Here is a 20,091-nt window from a genome sequence, read left to right on the forward strand (position 1 = left end):
CTTTGAACGATAAAACGGAGATCTTTTGTCGATTACGAACTACAATTATTAACATTTATCTATAGAAGTTATTAAAGGAACGGGAGAAAATGGAGCGAGTGAATGCGAGAACGATATGCATGACTGGTAAGTAAGTACTTGTGGATAAGGCTTAAAGTCCGATCTTGGCTTGTAGTAATCGTGGCGGGGATGCAGCAACGGGTCTCGTCCGGTTCTTCGGCCTAAGAAAGTCGCTTCGAGGCAGTGCCGACGATGCTGCTGCATCGTCTACTCGTATCTTCAAACGTGTATTCAAATCGTAAAACCCTTCAAATCCCTCTTTTTTTACTTTCTCTCTCTCTCTCTCTCTCTCTCTCTCCTTTTATTGAAATCCAAAAAAAAAATCGAAGTAATCGAAGAAAAGACCTACGACTATATATACGTATTCGCGAGTGGTTGTGAATAAAAGCGATTGAATTGTGAATCAAATATCATTGGTTAAAGTGAAATATGTTAAAGAGAAAGAAAAAAGGAAACGAACACGTTTTTTTTTTTCGGAGGTAACGAAGTGAACAACGTACACGAGTTGGTTACTACGAAACGAATCTTCTCTTATCAGGGAAAAATTTCACGGCTGAATCACGTCGTATGTTAGCCATATCTTGACGGTGAGTCTCGCTTCTCGCTTCTCTCTTTTCTTTTGCTTGCTTGCTTGCTTGCTTGCTTTCTTTTTCTTTCTTTCTCTTCTGTTCTCTTCTCTTTTTTTTTTCTTTTCCTTTCTTTTCTTTTCTTCTTTTCTCTTCTCTTTTCTTTTCGTTTCGTTTCTTCAATTCGCCGTCAGCTCTCTTTAGCCGTTCATAGTAGTTGGAAAAAGCGCGCCAGCGCGTATCCACGAATCGATATACCTTTGGCCAACTTAGCGATTCAATCAGTGATCGAAACTCAATTTCCTCGGACTGATTCAAGACGTAAAGAAGAGAAAAGAGAGAGAGAGAGAAAGGAAGAGATAAAGAAAGAAAAAAAGACATTGCACGGGATGGAATTGCCAGCCGGGATTTTAGGGTTCACGCGAAAAACTCGGTTAAACGGGATTTGAACGTACTTGATAAAGCTGCGATCGTTCAGGCTTTTCGTCGCACGACGATCAAAAGCATGGAATTTCGTGTACGTTTCTAATTTCACGATTAAAGGAAAACCCTCAGACGATGTGTATACCATCGATAAGACGATTACTCGAGGTAGACTTTGAAATGAAAGAAAAGAAAATAGGAAAAAAAAAGTTAAATAAATAAAAAATAAATGAACGAACGAACGAATAAATAAAGAAAAAAAAGTGAAGATTTCGTTCGCTAATTAACGCTTTTGCAAGCATGAGATGAGAAGCGATGAGATGAGAAGTATCTTGAGAGAAGTGCCGGTCGTCGGTGCAAACGACTATTGCCAAGCGTTCTTTCATTATGACTGATTTATCGGGGTGCGCCCTCGTCATGCGTGCCAGCGAGCACACATGTGTTTCTATTAATAGATAGACCACCGTGGCTTCTAGCTCGACGACGCAACAACGCCTCGCGATATCATCGAGTTTGCTTGAGAGAAACTAAAACATGTTATGCGTTCTCGGTTCTTAATCAGAAAAGAGGAAAATAGAAAATTAAAAAATGGCTTAACTTGTCGCGTACGCGTTTAAAAAGATTATAAATAAAGGATTGAAAAGTTTGTTAAATCTCGTTACGAGGTGACGGCAATATTTTGTATTACGTCGAGTATGTATATTCGTTAAAATGTATAAAAAAAAAAGAAAAAGAAAGAAAGAAAAAAGAAAATTTACCTTCTGCTATATGAATTAAAGTCTTTAATGAAAATCGAAATATACTCGTAAATATAAGAAATTTCAGAGATATTTTGAGACAGCATGAAAAGAAAATAAGAAAGAAAAAATTCATTTGACATTTAGCAATTATCGTAGAAAGTCTTTTTTACGACGACTTAATATCCAGACCTTTATTAATTCCTGTAACATATTTCTGTCGAGGTTGGTTCATATAGTTAACAATTACGTTCACAAATTCCGGACCTGAATCTAATTTAATAAAGAGAGTAAATTCGATATAGAAATGACAGGATACATACCGACAGATATAGGGTCTGAGGAGAGACAGAAACTTTGTAATGTACATTTATTAGTGGTTGGAATAAAATTCTAGGAAAATCTCTTATCTTTTTCAAAAAAAAAAAAAAAAAAGCTTCCGATCTCTCTCAAAACCCCTTGGGCTGTTCGACACGACGCGGACATGACACGTGTATGAGGCGGAAACGACATGGATACGATGCGGAAACGACGCGGAAACGACGCGGAGACGACGTACTGATAAATTTTATTACTTTTATATTCTTCTTTTATTCTCGTTATTGTTTCAATATTCTTAAATTTACGAATAACTTTTAATTGAAATTTTAATTCGAACAGCGAAAGATAATTTCTCCTGTCGTATACTCATCATTATTATTACACACATTGTACTTACAGAAACAAAATTATCATATCTTCATAACGAGAAAACTCGTTAAACACATTTGACAGTTCAGTCAATAATACCAGACTATTTAACCAAGAAAATTACTGATTATTCAAAAGAATCACCTGCCATTTCGTTATAATTTAATTCAATTTTACAAGAGCTGTATATACACTTCGTTCGACGAGTATATTTTTTATCCATTAATTTTCGCTATCCAATATATTTTTAAAATAGACTGAAAGATCAGACACAGTTAACGAGTTAATATCACATGAAGATAAATAAAAATAAAAAAAGGAAACAAAGAAAGAAAAAAAAAAAGAGGAAGCTCTAAAACGAAGAAACAACTCTTATATACCTTATATAAATAATAATATGAATAAAACAGAGGATATAGAAATAAAATTATTTTCACATTTGTCGTCGATCTAAATGCAAAAGCAAGCGAATTCAAATTCGAATCGACGCGCCGCCAGCCGCAATGTCGGCCACCAGCTTGGAAGCGGAATAAACGCGGCGGCGACGTAACCGCCGATATTCCCCTTCTATCTCTACATCTCTCTCTCTCTCTCTCTCTCTCTCTCTCTCTCTCTCTCTCACTCTCTCTTTCTCTGTGTAGCTCTCTCCCCACTCCTTGTAACCACTTTTCGCGAGCGTCAGAGGGCACGATAGAAGAGGCAGCTTAATAGAACGATAACGCGAGAGGCGTCCTCTTAATGGAATATCGCAGAAAACCACCGTGACATTAACCTCCGCCAACGTGATGATGACCCCTTCGCGAAAAGCTAAACGAATATTATATTCGACATCTTCGACGGTGAGAAAGGGGTTTCGTTCGGTGAAAGCTCGAATATTTCGCGAGTCGAAGCCACCGTGAAATTGAACGAAGCATCGTTGAAAGGAATCTTTCATGCATCTCGTTCTTTGTATCCTCGAAGTGAAATAGAAAAAAAAAAGAAGAAAAAGAAAAAAGAAAATAGAAAAATGGAAGATATGAAAACAAATGAAAATTTTTATTTTGACCTGAATGAATTATTTCTGTCGAGTGATTGATGTAATTAGAAAAAAAAAAGAAAAAACGTAAAGAAAAAGAAAAAAAAAAGAAAAGAAAAGAAAAAGATCATACGATTGATCACGACTTCTTGTCGATTCCCATACGACTTTTAATTTAAGACGAATGGAAAAAGAGGGAGGAAAGAGGGAGAGTTGGAAAGAACGATACGATAAAATTGATGGAACCTTAAGAAATCCTTGCGATAAGCGACATACAACCGACCTTCTCCTACTCCGATTAGGTACATTTCCCGTGAGTACGTCCGCTCTTGGCAGTCGATTTACCGACTCAATGATCCGTGGAAGCGTCCCGTAGTTCTACCTTCTCATGAAATATCGTCAATCCAATTTAACGATAATTAATTGCACTTCACTCGAGAGAACGCGATCGAGAGTGATCCGTGACGGAGTCGAGCTTGGCCGGTGCACTCGATTTAATTCGATCGTACTGCAACTGCCCTCTCTCTTTCCCTCTCTCTGTCTCTTTCTTTCTCTCTCTCTCTCTCTCTCTCTCTCTCTCTCTCTTTCTTTCTCTTATATGAAAAGAAAAATTTTGTTTTATCGCTACAGAATCTTCAAAAAAAAAAGGGTAAAAAAGACGAGAGTTACGGCCTAGTTGATTCGCTCGCAACGTGTTGAAAGGAAATTGCGAACGATGTTTCTGGAATTGGAATCGTTAACCATGATTATATATACATATATGTGTATATAAATATATATGATTATTATTTTTATTACTTTCGAAGCTTAACGCGGAAAGTTCGATGTTATTAATAAATCTCGTTTCTCAGATTCGCTTTTTAAACACTGCTGATAGAAAACTTTCTCTCTCTCTCTCTCTCTCTCTCTCTCTCTTTATCTCTTTATTTTCTACATACACTCGCACGCATACACACATACATACATATATGTGCATACACTTGCAGCATATCCCAGGAATCTAATTAGTAATCAGGTGTATGTTCTACGACTTAAGCGGGTTAAAAGGGAGTTAAAGGGATCGAAGTCATCGTATAGGACGGTTTCGCATTGTGTCCCTATCTCGTTCCAATTACACGTCGAAATTGCGGTTTAATCTGAATACAGTGTGTCGTCCTCGCCCTCGCCCTCGCCTTCATCCTCACCCTCGTCCTCGTCCTCATCGTCGTCGTCGTCGTCGTCGTCGTCGTCGTCGTCGTCATCGTCGTCGACCTCGCCGTTCTCTACACGGAAGAGATTGTTCGACACCTTTGTTCCACGTACCAACAAAGTTCTATCTGTTGGGTAGAACGAAAGATCGATCACCAAATCACCGACAAAGTCTTCTTAAAGGCTCTTGGAAAACTTTTCCAAAACTGATTTCTAAGAGTTGTTAGTTTCGTTAATTAATCCCATCATGAAAACGTAAAATGCATCAACATCGTTTTAATTAATGCCGCCGACGTTATATACAACACCGTAATAATGAAATCTCTTAAAAACTTTCAATATATAATTTCAATATCAAAAAATAATATTTCGTAATATAAATAATAAACCAAGAAAAAAAAAAAAGAAAAAAGAAATTAAAATTCATTTGTCCGATCACATATCTATAAGTTATTGAGTTATCAATAAAGCATAGATACGAACATCCACTCTCACTTTACTAATCCTAATATCGATCTAATCAAACTTTCCAACACACTGCTTTCGAATTATCTCTCAGAGATGAATTAGTCTACGAGTTACAAAAAAAAAAAAAAAAAAAGAAAAGAAAAGAAAAGAAAAGAAAGAAAAAAAAGGGGAGTCGTCCTAATCGTTCCTCCATCGATCGGAGGAAGGAATAGTCTAAGCAAATAGATATCGGCGCGTGTTCGTTTTAGCTTCTTAAACAAAGCGATCGCTGAGTCCGCAAACCAAGTAGAAAATCGACGACGCCGACTACGACGACTACGACGACGACGACGACGACAACGACAACGACAACGATGATGACGATGGTGGTAATAGTAGTAGTACTGGTAATGGTGATGGTGGTGAAAGATCGAGGGTGCACGCGTGCGCGCGCGCGCGCGTAACATGGCTACGTCGGACGCGGATCGGCTGCAATTCGAGCCACGACTTTCCGGCTCGGTGCAGAATAATCACGGAGACGGAGACGCGGTGGGGTCGAGTTAAATGATCGATCGCTCCCGCGGAAACTCTCGTTAATCGTCCGTTTCCGTTCCGCGCTTCCCATTCCGTCTATCGGCTCCGCCGGAAACTCGTGAGATAGTTTCGCGCCGACGATTTCGATAGTTCTGACCTCCACCCCTTCACAACCCACAGCCCACAGCCCACTATCCCTCATCCCCCTCCCAGTCTTCTTCGGCACTTTTATTTTCTTCGATTTTCTGCCTCCTCTCGGAAACCATGAATCTTTCCGAGGACGATGACGAAAATTCGATCTCTTTCTTAGAAATACGACTAAATGGACGATGCGAGAAAATTCGTAAAGGAACGATATAAAAAATTTATAAATGAAAAGTACATTTATAGATATTGTGTATGTGTTAACAGTAGATTAATATAATTCTCGTTCGTTCTTTCAATAGATAATAATTCGTAATATTTGCGGTTAAGACGATTTTGGTTATTAAATAAAAAATAAAAAAGAAATGTCTGCGTGATTTCGATCGATTTTATACCGCATCGTTATAAAATCTGTATTTATTAATCATTAAAGAGAAACTGTTAGCTGACCATAGGTGACTTGCAGCGGCAGATAAAAGAATTTCCAAAGGTATGCCCCCGTAGAAAATTTACACCCTGGAAATTTGGAAAAGGGAAGGGTATGGGAAGAGTATATTTCACGAGAAGCCACGATGGCCCGAACGGTGTTCGTTAGAATCCCCATACTTAATCTAACCTTAACCTTTATTTATCCTGCAGACCGAGAGTAAGCCGAAGGGATAGAAGCACACGTACGCATTTGACAAGTATGCGTGTATATGCTAAAGAGAAAAAGAGAGAGAAATAGATAGAAGGAGAAAGAGAGAAAGAGAGAGAGAGAGAGAGAGAGAGAGAGAGAGGGAAAGGAGTTAGGTAGCACGTTCGTCAGTGGTCAGACTGGTTAGCCAGTGTTTCAGAATAGGAAAAAAGAAGAAAAACTTGTGCTCGCTCTTACTCCTGACTCTGTCGCATGTTCGGCCCTGAATAATGGCGCTTGTAAAAATAACGCTCTCGAGGTAGAAAAAATGCGACGACTCCTACGACACTATAAATACTGGTTCGCGCGAGACGAACAAGAGGACAAGTTCGTGAGAAAAGGTTCGCTAACATTCGGTAACAATAATAACAGTCTCCGGTTCTCGTCTTTCTTGTATACTCACGCACTACTAAGATGTCGAGGAACGCGTTAATTCGTATTTCCTTCGGTAAATTAGGAAAAATTGTCACGTAGTGGAGGAAAGAAAACGACGAAGGAATCTTGTCGAAAGAAAAGAAGAAGAAGAAGAAGAAGAAGGAGAAAGAAGGAAGAGATGGGTAATTAAAGGTGTAAGCGAAGCACGAAACTGGACAGTGGCCATGTTCGTTGAAGAAATGTACCGGTCGTTTGCTCACTTGCTGGCTGGGTTGGCTAGCTGGCGTCTTCGAAAATTCTTTTTGGACGGTAAAGTAAATTTGTTGAGAGGAGCGCACAGAATACTGAAAGACGTATCAACGAGAGGGAAACTAGGAAACGGACGGGGCTGTTTTGATGTACTTGCCAATGGAATTTGCATGGTATTGAATGTAGAAAGAAAATAGAAGAGAGTGGTGGTAAAAGGATCGATTGCGAAATCTTTTGAAAAAGTATAAAGAAATAGAAAGCTTTTGGTTAAACGTTTGACAAACGTTCGACCATACGGTAACGCCGTAATGGTACGTAGTCAATAGTAGTAACTGAGGGTTTCCTAAGGTCTCATATTTTTCTTTTCTTTCTTTCGCATAGTAGTAGCTTGCAGTCTCGGAATCTTTGAACGATAAAGAACAGAAACAGTCTGCTGTAAAGATGGTAATACGAGAGCATAATGTATGCAAATATCAGGAAGACACGCGTCAAGTGATTGCTCGCAATTTAGAATCGGCTACATGAGAAATGGTAATAGACGATGCGTAGCGGCCGTGCCACTCGGAAAGACAAAAACCGCAAACTACTTCGTTCCGACTCGTCGTCCATCTCGAGAGTGTCTTCTTCTCCCTCGCGGCCAGTCACAACGTTTCAAAGTTCTACGGAGTGCGAGGGTGATACGAGAAGAGAGCCAAAGGGGGCAAAGAAGAACGAGAACAAGAAAGAAGGAGTAGAGTGGAAAAGAAAAGAGAAAGGCGACAGAAAGAAGAAGGAAGGACGAAGACATAAAACATTCAAGAACCGGGAGGAGTCGGTGAATAATGCATAACCGCGGAAATGGACCGCTTAGGCGATTTAAATCTCATAAATGCATCGCCCGTTTGTTCCCAAGGGCACGTACCATTTTGTCAGGACACTCGCCTATCGCGCTTTCGCTTCTTCTGGGATTCTCTTCGAGTCACATATCACGACTCAGACGGTGTTTCGAAACGAACACGAAAGAGAATTTTCGCGATTTTCTTTCTACCTCTTTATAAGAGAAAAGGACGAAGTAATAAGAGCGAAAGAATATCTTCGGATGATAATGTTACAGGACTGGGTCGATATCCGTTTGCTTTGCTTGAAACTTTATCCTTTCATTTTGAGACCGAGATAATATCAACGAAAATGAAGGAATCGAGGTGCCGCAACTATCATTCGCAAAAACAGTTTGAAGAAGAGACTTAGCGAAAGCCTCGACGAACGATCCTTTTAGCAAAACTGGTCTTACGTGCTTTCCCACTCGCATATTGGATTTTCGGACCTTTTAGTCGCCGGATCTCTAGAAGCCGCACCGCCGTAAAGAAGCTTTGCCGTGTAAAGAATTAGATGCCTTTCAAAAAGAGCTACTTTCGAAAGCAGCTATCTGCCGCATGGACTCTTCCTCCAAACTCTTAGTCAACGAGCTTCGATCGATCGATAGGAAACCGCATCAAGCTGTAAAGGGAACATCCGAAAAATAAAAAGGAAGTCAAGAGTCGATGCGATTCCATACATTTGGTCGTTTTTAAAATGAACAAAAATTGAAAAGGTGGATAAGATATATAAACATACACACGCGCGTGCACACATATATAAAAGCAAAACGATCGAAATAAGGTTAATAAATTGAAACGAACATCAACAAAATGGAACGTCGATGAGTCGATGAATCGAAGATCAGTCAGACTTTAATCCTCGAGACTACTACTAGTCTGGTTTATGAATGCTTGAGTTTCGAGTGTCGAGAGAGAAAGAAGAGAGCGTGGAAATGAGCACCGATTATTCTGGATGTAACGCAAAAATGAAAGCAAATTTCGCAGGAGAGAGAAGTTCTCTCTTGAAAATCAGCACGGTTGAGTTGAATGATATCAAGAAATCTAACAAAAGGAGTGACTGAGGTAAAGGCGGATGTAGGAGAAAAGAAATGAAAAAAAGAAGAGAAAGAGAGAGAAAGAGAGAGAGAAAAAAAGAAGGAAACAGAAAAAGGTCTATTCATCTGAAGTATCTGAAATTATCCGTAACTCTCTTTCGGTAATTCACTTCGAAGCACGAATCGTGCTGGAAAAGCGGTCATTGAATCCGACGGACGCCATGAGTCTCTCTCTCTCTCTCTCTTTCTTTCTCCGTTTTTCTTTCATCTAAAAGCGTGGACTACGATAGCAGAAGGGAGGACAACTCTTTCGAGCAGAAACGAGTTTCCCACCGTGAGTGCTCGCTACTCTCAGAGGAACGTTTGACTCGAGAGGACCGTAGTTTCGAGCCTCTGCGTCTGAGTCTAGACGGAAAAGTGTAATTAATTGTTAAATCGCTCGATTCGAGAGTCGAATGAGATTTGTGCTCACGATCGGACTCGATAGATTATTTTTCTTTCTTTATTTTTATCCTTTTTTTTGGATTCTTTTTCTTCTTCTTTCTCTTCTTTTTCCTTTTCTTTTCTTTTCTTTTCTTTTCTTCCTTCCTTCCTTCCTTCTCTTTTCTTTCTAATTGAAGTAGAAAGATTATTTTATCTGTTAAATTATTACTCGCACGAATTTCTATTGTACTTCCTAAAGCTCGTCAGGTCGTCGAGCTTTTAAGAATTCCACCTCATTCCCGAATTAAGAAGATGAAGGAAAAATTGAGGTAACGCCGAGAGACAGAGACGAAAGCTTGGATGTTCTCGGATGTCCTCGTATTTCGTAGCACGTGACAGCTACAAGAGTGGTATAAATGGTTTAATTTCCTTATTCTACGAGCAAACCACTCTGTAGATCGCACGTGGCATACTGATGAAACGATGATACTGTACTAGGGATGTAATCAAGTTTTCTCGAGATGTTTATAATAAACAATTCTTTTACCACGATATAAATGTATCGTCTGATAAAGTTTCTTTCAATTTTATTCCGAGTTCGATCGTTCGTTAATAAAACTTGCAAATTAACAAATTTACGAATGTAAACGCGTAAAGAATTGTACCATTACGTCAAATGATATATAAATTAATTTTATATGTCAAAAAATTATATAAGAAGTCTAGTTAAGAGAGGTAAAAAAAAAACGAGCGCGAAGTTTCCTCGAAAAGATTCCTTTTGTAGGTAATATGATGTAGGATATATATAAAGTTTGATTTAAAGATGAAAGAGAAAAAGGAAATATTCGAATATTCGAATAAGCTCGCTTCATTAAAGTAAATTAAGAATCAATATTATTAAAGTTACGCCATATCCTTATTGCTTTTTTTCGTTGAATAAAAGACAACGACGTTATTTTATTTAAAGTTGGGACTATAAGCTCACTGATGTGAAAAATATAATACATTTAAGCGTAATTAATAAATAATTTTGAAAATACGCGAAGAATTCATTCCACTCAAACGATCAATGAAAAAAAGCATAATATTGCGTACCAATAAATTACAAATAAAGGCATTTTTACGAATCGTATTTTACGAGTAAGCGTAGGTACCATTAATTAAAAAGCGTCCACCAATGAAACTTGTGTCTACGTATCCTTCGTTCCCTATCAACATCGATTATGATAAAGGGACATAGGAATTTGTTGGGGAGGGCGAAACTGTGTTTTCAAAAGGGTCGGACTACCAGCTACAATTTTGCGTTAAAATTTCATATATGTTATGTATGACGATGTGTAGTGGCGATGTCAAACCTCAAAGGATCCCACAATTCGACGAATGAACATGCACACACACACACATACATATGTATCAGCATATATATATATATATATATATATATATATATACATACATACATGCTCATTATTCTGTCACCACTTATGCTATGGTAAAATGAATCGAAAAGAAATGGAATTATCATTGAGTGCTATGAGGTTTCTCTTTGATCGTCAACGCGTATCGTGGATAATAACTGACGGATAAAATTTCTCATAAAGTAGTTTACAATAAGAATGATAAGATGAAGAGATAATAAACATTCTTATGCTTTAAAACATTAACAAATAGTCGATTAATTCCATATTTTTCTCATTAAAGCTCGCATTGAGTATAAACGTATAAAAACGAGCAAGATAAAGAATAACAAATATTTTCCGTCCACTATTTGTATTTATAATATAAACGACTAATATTACTGAGGTTGTTTACATGAGTTCAAATAACGCGAAACCGTACACGTATTGCTCCCGAAGTTATAATTTCCATTATTTACAAAATTAATTTAAGAGCTTCCAGTTTTAATTCAATAAAGAGAGAAACGCATATAATATTTATTTATCAACGTTCATCGTAACTTTATTTAAACAGCATGTAAACATTTTACGATAACCGACGTATTTGGAAAGCATATAAAAATTAAAACGTAGATACCAAATAAGTTAATAAATCTGACTACGTAAAATGTAAATTTATATCAATGGATATTCTTTCTCTTTTTTCTTTATATTATATATTAACATATACATATACATATTTTCAATACAAGCACAAAGTAAATACTGTTAAAATTCGCCAAAGAACTTTTCCGATTTAGTCTTGAACAAATTAAACGTTCATCATTTTATTATACCACTTTAACATACGAGACGTCCATTAGTTACCGAAAGTAGATATATGCGTCCATTAGCCGATTACACAAATTATGTACTCAAGTAACGATTGAAATACTTTTCGTAAAGAAAGAAGGAACGAAAAGAAGAGAAAGAAATATGAAGAAGAAGAGCAAGGATATAATTCGAAAGAGAGAAAGAGAGAGAGAGAGAGAGAGAGAGAGAAAGAAAGAAGGAGGAAGAAACGACAGAACGACGTCGAAGAACAGTTTCATGAATTTTCAACGACGCAAAGAAAGTATCTCGGCCGTTTAAAAGAAGAGAAAGACTTCCTTCGTCGTTTCCACCATAGATTTTCCTTTCAACTACCTACCCTCCTTCATTTCTCCCTTTACTTCCCTCTTCTTCCACCAGCCGGTAGAAAACGTCGAAACAATCGGCCGTTTCTCACGAAGACGCTCTCTCTCTCTCTCTCTCTCTCTCTCTCTCTCTCTCTCTCTCTCTCTTTCTCTCTCTCTCCTCTTTTCTCTTATTCTCGTATTCTCTCCCATTCTTGTTTCTCCGTACACGTAACTTTCGCGTTTTGCCGCGTAAAAATCGTTCCAACGGCAGAGTCGGTCGTCGAAGCATACCTCCTTTTCTCCCTCCTCGTCTCTCTTCCACCTTCTCCTCCACCTTCTCCACCTCTTTCTCCTCTTCTTCCTCACCAACACAACTCTTCTCTCCTGCCTCCTTAGAAACGGACGAGTATCCATTAGCGTGGCTGGATAGTACGTAAAGGTACACTTCGAGTACCAGACTCTGTTTCCATCCTGGCAAAGCGTACGCGCGTTTTGTACGGCCGCGCATTCCAACATAAAAATTTTTCTATTTCTATCCGTCGGAATAAAGAGAACGGATAGATAGTGAACGATAGAAAACTCGTAAGAGATTGGGAGCAAATGTTGCGTAGACGTGAGGGAACTTTTCTTTTTTCTTTTTTTTTCTTTTTTTTTTTGAAAAGAAAATAAAAACGAAACGAAAAAAAAGAGAGAGAGAGAGAGAAAGAGGAAAAAAAGAATCAAGAGATGAAGCTACCGAAAGAAACGAAACATGCGTGAAAATGAAGCAAAAAGAGATACAGAAAGAGAGAGAGAGAGAGAGAGAAAGAAAGAGAGAGAAAGAGAGAGTGAAGCTACTCGGTCTACGGCATCTTTCACACCGAATTTTACGGAAATGTTTCCAAGCAAAGGGTTTGGTTGGCTACACCGAAGCACTGAGTTTTCTGTTTGCATCGGGTAAATATTTAAGTCCGTATTCCAAGCCATTCTGGAAGCTCTCTCTTTTCTTCCCTCTTCTTTCTACCGAATACGGAATCTACTCTGTTTCTCTCTCTCTCTCTCTCTTTCTCTTTTCTCGGTTTGTTCGTCAGCTCTCTCTCTTTCTCTCGTTCAAGTCCTCCTCTTAAGCCTACGTTCACCGAGAGAGCAGCGTAACTTTCACGAACTTTTTCGGAATCGAAGAGATTCGATCAAATATTAGGGGCCTTTGCAGTCAAATAGTGACGTACACACATCTCTAGGCAAAATAAAATTGTTAAAAAATAGTCTCTCTCTTTTTCTTTCTTTCTTTCTTTCTTTCTCTTTTCTAACAACCTCTCATAAAGCAGCGAATGAAATAAAATCGAAAGAAATGTCTCTGCATTGTTGACACGATAACGAATGAAATGATCATGAGGTGGAAAAACCCCGCAAGTGATCGTTAAACGTAATCTTCAGATATTGATATTTGTATTTTAGTTCGATCGACGAACTAAAATGATATATCGTAAGAGCGAATTGATGTAGATACATGGAAACATCGATTTTGTTTTTACGGAGAATCATGTAGCCAGGTATATCTGTAATCTGGTTGAAAACGTCTGTGAAAATTATATACTGCGCATGATTAATAACGTTCTTCAGAAAGCGCGAATGTCTGCAAGCGAGATGAATGTATCCGAAGACAATGGAAACTTTGCTTATCTACATATTGTCTCGCAGGAAGGTCTAACTTAGTAGTTACGCAGAATCAGCAAGTTCGTGCATCTAATTTGGGGAAAGTGCGTAAGAGACTGTTTTCGGAGATGCAGTTTCTCTCCTTCCTCACCAACAGATTTTCACCTAGAAAACTGCCGAGAAGATAAGAACGATAATAAGAATTTTCATGATGGTGCGGTACGATGATAGAAAAAGGAAGAAACCCGTGGCCCGTAAAGTAAGTAGAGTCTCCAGAGAAATACGTAACGGCGTGGCCATAATATTAAAAAACTTATTTACAAGTCATGTGAGATGGTGACACGAACTAGTCGCATCAATAATATTTCTATTACGCTAAGATAGTAACGTTGCGTTTTACAAAAAAAAGAAAAATTACGACGGTGATAAGAGTTTTGCAGGTATTAGATCGTTCGAAGAGAAAAAGAAAAAAGAAAAGAAAAAATAGAAATAAAAAAGTAATAAAATAGAGAAAGAAAGAAAGAAAGAAAGAAAGAAAGAAGAAAAGAACTTACGGACTCATTTTTTATTCGTCTTTTCCCAGCTCAATTGGAATGATCGTCGGAACGCGAAAGCTTAACCCGTTTCTTTCGTTACAGTCGGACATTGAACAAGGAAGGAATCCAAGAAGGTCATAAGGCCAATCAAGACGATCTACCAAGGGTCCAACTCGATTCCAACTTTTCCACCTTTTTCCCTTCGCCGGCGAAACGATAAAAGCGGAAGTATATCTCCTGTTCCTTTATTTTTTTCTATTCCAAGACAAGCAACCACCCGACGGCCATTATATTGGCTTGTCGATGGTGAAACTCATCTATTTTTTTCTATCTTCTTTTCGAACATCTATATATATATATATATATATTCAAGCTATTTTCATTTCTTCTCTCTCGTACCATGCTAAATCGATACTAATAAAGGCAACCTCATGACGTGGTTTTAATCTGACTATCAAACTATCAAGAATGACAGAAGCGAAGCGTAAGTGAACGTTTCTATGTAAAACGAGAAATGAGAAAGAGAAAGAGAGAGAGGGAGAGAGAGCGGGGGGAGAGAGAGAGAGAGAATAACAGAAGAGAAGTTTCCAACTTTTCATCTCGAAACGAGGTATATATCTATACCGTGCAAAATCGTCTGGAGAACTACATACGGAAACAGAAGATCCGTAGGTTTGAAGTTGGGAATTCTACGAGAGGACATCATCCGCGTGACGTGCTTACAGAGACAGAGAGAAAGAGAAAGAGAGAGACAGAGACAGAGAAAGAGAGAGAGAAAGAGAGAGAGAGAGACAGAGAGAGAAAGAGAGAGAGACGAACGTGTATCGCGTCTTGTTCGAAGATTCGATTCGAAAGTAGTTTAACCGTAATACGAAATCGTGTAGTAGGAAGCTTTCTAAGGAGATGCAAAACGTGTACCTAGATGATGTTAATCCTCACGATAGATATCGATCTTAACTCGGTTTTAAGAAGCTCTTCGATCGTAATAGGATTAAGGGGTAAACTTTCGAACGAAACGACGAAGAAAAGGAATTGGACATTTTGAGGTCAAGAAGTACTCCTTCGAATAGCCAGAGATAAGTGATGGTAGTACGATAGATCGAAAGGTATCGAGGTCAAACCGATTTGATCGTAGATCGAAAGCAACGGACAAGGCTCGAGCTTGAATCGAGCTTGAATCTCATGGAAAAGGAAGGATAATATCGAAGGTGACGAGAACCATACTACAAAAAGGGATGTAAGGATGGAGTAGAAGGAGGGAGAGAGGGAAGTTAAGTCTCGTAGCTACGGTTGACAAGTCGATGCATCCCTTCCATATCGGATTTCTCCGATGTGAAGGAAGAAGAGAAAAGAGAACGAGAGGGGAGTCTTATCGAGTTTCTTTCTGTGCGAGAAAGCAACGATAGCAGATCGTAGGACGGAACTTGCCTTTTGAAATTCCACTGTCGAAAAAGATTTTACGGTACATCCCGGTGAAACGAACGGAAACAAGGGATTTCGATGGCTCGAGAAGTCCGACTCGTTCGCAATCGCTCGACTGAAAGATTCTATTCCGATTTTCCTATCGAGATACGTTTTCGTTAGAATAATAACACCTGCCTTGGGAGAAAGGATATTCGAAATTTTAAAGGTGAAAATATTCCTTCTCGATCGCGTTATCGAAGATAATCGCACGGAAGTTCGACAATGCGAACGATCTATTTCGATAAATTCGTTCCCGGGAAATTTTAATTAAATAGAATTACGGCGCACGACGTCACGACAGCGATATATTACAATATTGAAAGAGGGATCGCACTTTTCAGAAATGACGTTTTCGAACATATTGACAGACCTTCGAAATCTACGAGACACAGCTGCAGAAATTTTTGCAGATTCGTTCCGAAAGATCAAATTCCGAAGGTAGATACGCTCGGACGATTTACAAGGAATCACTTACACTTACGTTATCCATCGATAGCTATGCGAGATTTACTCGGACGAGTGCACAGCAAGACGACGGATCGGACGAACTATAAAATTGCAGTAGTAAAAGGAGGAAAGTCGAGGTATGACGCTACTAAGAAGAAAGGACGAAAGAAAAGAAGGAAGGAAGGAAGAGAAAGAGAAGGTAGCTAAAAGAAAGTACGAAAGTGCTACGAAAAAAACTATCGAGTGCTTTCTCGCTTATTTCTATCGGGCAAATTGTATCGCTGTCAGACGTGCCGAGTTTCTCTCTCTCTCTCTCTCTCTCTCTCTCTCTCTCTCTCTTTCTTTCTTTCTCTTTGTTTTTGCCCTTCCCCTTTCACTTCAGAATCGTCCTGGATTCTTCGGACCAGACGGAAATTACATTCTCGATCAGAACGTGGAAACGCCAAGGAAGCGAGGAAAAGCGCGCGGATCCACGCGTTCACTTTTCAGAATGAAATTCTTCAAGAAATCGTCTAAGGATGGCTTTGGTGTTCGTAGCAGCGTCCGAGCGATTAAAGAGTTCTTCTTGACCTCGAAAAAGAAATCGACTCGATCAAGCTTAGAGGTCGCATTGGCTTCAACGATTCTAGGTCACGTAGATATTTTTCAATTGACTTTTTCTTCGAACTTTCAAATAACAGGATGGGCCCTGCTAAAGTCGAAAATACATTGGTCCTTGTTTTTCCAATTATTGTTATCATTGTTCCAAGGAAAGAAAAGAAAAAAAAAAAGAGAAAAGAAAAATCACGAGCGAAGACGAATATTTTCACTGAGAAGTATCACCTCCGGTGCATCTATTTTAAATATCGCGATACGACGGAGCGAATGCTAAGGAAACAAAAAGAGAAAAAAAGAACGGATATTAAAAAGCATGGCAGGATAAAGGAAAAGGAAAAATATTCCACGCGGTGGCACATCCAGGATGGTCCGTTGGAATTGCATCGAGAGGAACTTTCGAGGGAAGAAATTTCACTAACTCCCGACACTTCTGGTTGCCCAGACTAGCAGCAAACGTTAGATATCTTATACTTTTGTTCGCTCCAAGTTCTTCCCGGACTATGGAGAATTTGACATCGTCCAAGAGATGTTAACTTTTAGATGTTAAGTCTGGCACAAAAGCAGCGTACTGAAAGAGCAACGTAAAGCTTTTACCTTTTCATATGTCATCGTCATCGGGGATGGAGCTCGATTTAAAACGTGAAGATAACTTGGATGAATAAAGACGACGAAATTGTATACGTTTCGTCGAAGAAGTATTCGAGGTAGACGTTGAATGTTTGCACGTTCTCTTCTACCCTTCGATATTGCCTACTTTCTTCTCGTATTCGACTCTACGATCTCGATGGTCGAACGTGTTACGTACGCAAACTTGCAACAAATACCTACCTATGTATCTACCTACGCATTCGCGGAAAGACGATACATGATCATTGCTTTGAATTTTTTCAGCTTCGACGAATTTTCAACATAAGCGAGTACACACAGAGGACAAATAAAAATACGAAACTACGTTCCCGTACGGGATTCTCGTCAAAGATAGCGAGGAACTGGAGTGAAATAATGCAAGAGGGAGAAAAATACCCAAACCTCGTGCCCTCCGTGCCACCTTCTCCCCTTGAACAAATATAACTCAAGTACCGTTTTTTAGGTTTTCTAGGACTCATCTTTTCTCTTTCATCTATTTCCTCTGTTTTACGGTTTTCTCTTTGTCGCATGTTTCACGGGACACCACATTTTACGCGGATAATGACGGGAAGGAATATATGTGAATATAAAAATTTTGTTATTTCCCGGTTCATTCTCGTTTGTTCCACATATAAACTTCATCGAAGAAATGAGGAACATAAAATATCTATTCTTTAATGAGCAAATGTTCGAACGTTAAAGCGAGAGGATTTGCGTGTCGATAGAATCGTAAGATCGATAGCTTGGTCAACGTGATTTCCTGACCGACAAAGTAGAGTAAATTAGAATTCCGCAAAGCCATTAACAGGAACAAACATTCTCGCATCTCCGCGTACCTCGTCTTATCTGTATCTGTTTGCAAATATTTTATCTCTAACTGTAACTTTAATTCTGAGTCTAACTTTAACTCTCTCTCTCTCTCTCTCTCTCTCTCTCTTTTTCTTCTAGAATTTGTTGGTTCTATTATCATCCCGACGAACTCGATACACAGCAAAGGTCGGGTCAAATAAAAAAAGAAATCGATTCGAGTGAGCAACGGGTGAGCGTAGAGCATAAATCGTTAGAAAAATCTATTTGATGTCGAGGAATAAAAAAATTGGACCAATTATGGTGGCACAAGCAAGACATCATACCTACGTCCCTAACGAACCGCGAATCATCGTTGGTTTTTGCACAAAGCGCATTATAAACGTACGTATAACGGAGCTTAGAACGCACGTTCAAAGAGAACGACATGCAAAAAGCAAAAGCGTCGGAGTACTTATGCGAACGTATTTAATGGCGGGAGACTTCAAACGCGTGAGAGTTGGAAAGCGAGTCAACGCGGATTCTTACGTTTCGTCGTTATAGACGCGTTTTCTATCGAATTGCTGCTAGCGATGAAAAGGGTAGCAGTAAAAAAGTTTATCCTTTTTCCATTTTAATTGAACTTTAATATCTATCGTTTCGTTTTCTTTTTTGTCAATTTCGTATATATAAGAGGAAAAAAAAATCTATATATGTGAAAAGAAAAAAAAATATATATACATATAGATTTTTTTTTTCATCGCGAATAATAACTCAGGTTTAATGCCAAACGCACGCGATCGTATCTCTTCGTTGCAGGAGTGAACTCATCTCGTCGCAAAGGATGGAAGGAATAATTCAATCTTTCCGAAGCAGAACGAGCGAAAGTTTCGAAAAGCGCATTCTTCGTGATTTTCGCGGCTGGCTATTGGTGGGGTCGACAACGACGAAGAGGACGAATAGTTGGATGGGAAAGAGCGAATATACCAGGTCGGTCTCTCCTCTTACTCCTCCTTCTATATCATAGCAATTTTACGCTCGAACAAACGCGCCGTTTTGAAGCTCACCGAACTCGCTCAAGAACTTGAAATGATTTGTACGTTGAGTTTGACCTCCTACCCCTATACGAAGGTAGGATTGGATCTTCTTAATTCAAACTCTGCTTGCCCGCGAGCAAGAGGACCAAAGTAAAGACTTTCTCACGAAACCGTGATTCTCCGATCTTGTCTTTATTCTCTCCGTTGCGCTTGACTTAACGGGCCACCGTATTAATCCGATCTCGACTAAGATGGAAAAAATATTATCGTTTGATCGGATAATAAGACGGGGACAATAATTAATTAACGGCGATGTAAATTACGTCCGGATCAAAGATACCTTTTGCATTATTTGAATATAAAATATTATCTGATAGGTAGATCCAAAAGAAAGGTATACCATTTACAAACTCTTTCGTGATCTTTCGATCGATAAAGATAATCCGAGAAAATGCAAATCAGTCCTTAATGAGTTAGCTTACGAAGCACGAAGAAGGGCTCGTAGATTCTGTAAAACCGTAGCAAAGAGGAATAAGTAAACGTCGTGAAGTGAGATCGATAGGAACTACCTGGCCGTAGAAAAGGTACCGATGCCTCTACTACTTCGAGAGACCCTTTTTATCGAGAGAAAATTCTAATATCTGTGCTTTTCGGTCCGTGTTGTCAATAACTCGGATTAGACCCAATAAAAATCTATTTTCCTTCTACGTTCTATCGTATGATATTCGCTTGCTGTACTTTTTATTTTTATGTTATATACGTAGGTAAAAAGAAAATGTCTCGTAAGAGCTTAAAAGAAGAAAAAAAGAGAGAAGAACGAAAGAAAGAGCTTTTCATACGAACACGAGATGAAACTCTTTTGCGAGAAAGAGAGAAAGAGACAGATAGAGAAACAGAAAAAGAGAGAGAAAGAGAGAAAGAGAGAGAGAGAGCAACAGATTTGTTAGTTTCTTTATTGAGATGGTTCAATGGGAATCTCGATCTACGTGT

General features: G+C 38.8%; 2 protein-coding genes across 9 annotated transcripts in view; one reads left to right on the plus strand and one right to left on the minus strand.

Moving 5' to 3' along the window:
- The window catches only part of LOC127072756 (E3 ubiquitin-protein ligase MYCBP2), a 163,663-nt gene that overhangs the window by 79,370 nt on the left and 64,202 nt on the right, over positions 1-20,091 (minus strand). The gene's annotated exons all lie outside the window — the stretch shown is intronic.
- Positions 315-20,091, plus strand: part of LOC127072765 (uncharacterized) — a 74,031-nt gene continuing 54,254 nt past the window's right edge. The window contains exons 1-2 of one of the 2 annotated variants that reach the window (XM_051013462.1): positions 315-647; positions 18,884-19,054. The gene's annotated coding sequence lies outside the window, so the exon portion shown is untranslated. The remainder of the gene's footprint in view (positions 648-18,883; positions 19,055-20,091) is intronic. The other variant, XM_051013463.1, reaches the window with a different exon arrangement.

This window comes from Vespula vulgaris, chromosome 2 (assembly GCF_905475345.1).
Source record: "Vespula vulgaris chromosome 2, iyVesVulg1.1, whole genome shotgun sequence".
Taxonomy (NCBI): Eukaryota; Metazoa; Arthropoda; class Insecta; order Hymenoptera; family Vespidae; genus Vespula; species Vespula vulgaris.